This window comes from Lagopus muta, chromosome 4 (assembly GCF_023343835.1).
Source record: "Lagopus muta isolate bLagMut1 chromosome 4, bLagMut1 primary, whole genome shotgun sequence".
NCBI lineage: Eukaryota > Metazoa > Chordata > Aves > Galliformes > Phasianidae > Lagopus > Lagopus muta.
The window spans coordinates 60,952,971-60,956,379 of NC_064436.1; positions in this window are offsets into that span (position 1 = coordinate 60,952,971).

A 3,409-nucleotide genomic window follows, 5' to 3' on the forward strand; every position below is an offset into this window, starting at 1 on the left:
CCATGTCATGTCTGAAATAGACCAGGGAGTCCTAGCATGTCTTGAACTTCTGGCCTGGAATAGGAGCCTGAATGTTTTTGCTGGTAGGAGAAGCATGTTGGTTTTTTGGTCCCTGGCCAAAAATGCCCTCAGGCCGGTAGCAGTGACTCTCAGGAGTTGTTGAACTTAGGAAGAAGCTTTGTCAGGTGTGTGACAAGCTGTGGCTTGTGGCTAGGAATAGTGAGCTTAATAGCATCTATTATTAGCATGTATAATTGTAAGTACTCTGCACTGTTGTTTGGTAAGCTAGGTAAATAGCTGAGGAACAGTGCTTAAGCAGTGCAACAGCTGGATGTTTTGACTCAGCGTTTTCCTGCAGACTATAAGGCGACAGTGTTTCCTTGAAGATGGATGAAAGTATATTTTTCTTTTCATGTTTTCTGTTTTTCCTTTCCAGCCCAGCCTGTGGAGCTGGGATGGTGTTTTTTCGAAGCCTGGGGAAAGTAAAACTATTTGGTTCCAAACAGGCAGGGGAAAAGATGACAGGATTCCGGGAGAAAACACTTTAACTCCTTACCCAACTACACAGGCAGTCACCACGGAGAGATAATGCCTTAATCAAAAGGAAACATATGGCTAAACCTATTTTTATGGAAGCTTTGTGTAACTTGTGAAACATCAACACAATAACATCCATGAATATCAATAAGCCTGTTAAGTATATATATATATATGTATATATAATATATATAAATATGTATATATAAATTATTTTTGTGAGTTTGTTACTGTAGGTTCACACTGCAAACTGTGTACATTTCACAAGTGTGTGCTCAGCTGGTGTTTGTCTTAAGATCGTAGTTCTGGTTGCGTTACACTGTTGATATATAGTTTGTACGTTTAGTTGTTTTTTTAAGTGAGTATACTTCAGCTGCTGGATGAAATAGAAATCGAGAGGCTGGTTTAGACAAGAAAGCAGTATCTTGCATGACTCCCAGCTTGTCATGCCACCCATATGTAGTGAAGAATACTGATCTGAGCAAAGCATTGTATAGAAGAGGATCTTTTTATTATAGGATTAAGCAAGGGAAAATAACTTCTGTGACATTTAGTGGGCTTGAGATGAAAGACTATCAGGCAGCAATTTAATAAAGCACATAGACTTTTCTGCAAGATTTGTTCTTTGCTATCAGTTAGCAGTTACTGGTTACAAATATCTTACATTTCAATGCGCTGAAGTGCTAAACTTGGTCCCTTTGGTAGAGGGCCAAAATATTCCTTTATACATGTGTCTGCAGCTGTGATGGAAGAGTAGTTATAATGGAAGGTGTAGCCTGGCTTGAATATTAAAATGTGTTGTTTTTCCCAGTGCAGGCTGCTGCAATGAAAAGCTGTTGGACAAACATGTAGCTACAGAAGGGCAGACAAACAGGATGATGAACAGCAGTGCTAGAGAGAGACAATAAGAGGAAGTCTTTTTTTTTTTTTTTCCCCCATATGCTATGTCCTCCTGGCAGCTTCTTTTAATAATCCTGAAAAGAATGGGGGCTACACGTGTAAACAGGCTCATTAGGTCAGCTTGTAATTTGAATAGTTTTAATGAAGATTCTGAAGCCTGCTCTTTCAGGTATGGAAACCTGAGCAGGTGACACAATTCATGTGCAGCAAATCTCAGTGTGATTAAAATGTAACCTACTAGATGTGATCACTGGTACAGAAACTACCCTGATACCTTTGTCTTTTTCCTGTTTGCTATGGTATATTTATCTCCGCAGTTACTTCGTGGATCAGCCTTACATAACTTCAGTAAGGCTATTGAGTTGCTTTTCTGTAATGTGGGTTGGTCCTGTTTTTGAGAAGGCAGAAGGACAAATATTTGATAGTGTTATCCTCAAGCTGAAAACTGTGTTTTCCTGTTTCCACTTTTCTATGTGTCAGCAGACATCTCGAGTAAAATCGCAGAGGATAGCTGAAGAAGAAAGTACTGAACAGAGAGCCAAGCAAACTGCAGCTCATTTGTTGATATTTTTACATGTTTCCTTTAAGATGATGTGTGTCTCCTGATTTCACTTTTCTAACTGTGTGATTTTTAGAGACACACAAAACAGCAGTCTATGCATACAGATTCTGCAGTGATGTCACTGTAGAAACAGAGGGTAGAAGGTTAGTATTCATTATGGGGAAAATAGTTTTCAATTCCTCCCCCACACACACAAAAAAAGAAAGTCAAGGTGATGATAGGAATAACAGTGAAGAATTGAAGTTATAAAATATGACTGAAGATAATTCTATAGTATAAAAATAATACAAATGTTACAAAGATTTAGACATATGAAAAAGTAATAGAAAACTTGTTTGTAAAATGGTTACAGAAATATGATATTTCCTGCTCTAGGCATAGCTACTTTACAAATTATTTGGCACTAGAACAGAAGCTCGTATACTGTGTCATGCAGCAATATCAAATCAGTTCCAATGGGAGAAAAGCCATGTGGGATGGCTGGTTAGGTGTGATCTGTACAATTACTTGAATACCTTCCAACTTGATAATTTCTTGAAGGATGAAATGTTCCCAAGCACACTGCAGGAACAGATTGGCTGATCTGTGTGAAGTTGCATTTGTAATTCATGTTAATTTAGCATAATAGGATGATGTAAGGTAAGCAAGAGTATAATCTGTAATTAATCACTTTTTTTTTATAAAGTCTAAAAGCAACTTAAGTGCATTTTGCAGTTTTGCTGACTAAAGATGTCTGTGATGCCAGGTTGTGGGCAGGCACTATTTGTTCTGTCCTCCGCTGAGATACTGAAAACAGCCCATACCACTGCTATTTGAGGTACTCAGTGCTTACCCACAACGCAATGGTGTGTGGAACTTTCAGTACTTAAGGCAGGAAGGGAAGGTAGAGACTAAGTTACCTTCATCTCAGTCTGGAGGGCAAAAATCCAACAAATTTGGAGTATAGTGGATTCTTTTTCCTTCCCTTGCCTTTGTGGCAGGGGGATCACTGACAAAATCTTGTGATAGAGATCACTGTCAGGTATTCTTCACAAGGCTTTTTCAAGGTGGGATAATGACAAAAAATCAAAGTCTGTGGTCAAAAGCAAATGAGAAACAAAACCTCGTGCTGCACTTGAAGGTCTATTTGTTGCTGTCTGAACAATGCTTGCTTGGCACAATGGCTTGGATATGTCCCATGAAACCTTTTAGTAGCTAATGCAAAATGCCAAAATGACTTATTGCTTTGAAAAGCAGGCATAAGTGACTGAGCCTTCCAGCACATTTGATACATTTTTGCTTTGCATGATGAACTTTAGTAGCTCAATTTCCTGCTCTTGAAAGTTTTTTGTTGTTGTCTTTCCCCCCCAAACAAGTTTTTCAATTAACCGTATCAGTTAATAGACAACTTTTTGTACTTACCACATCCCA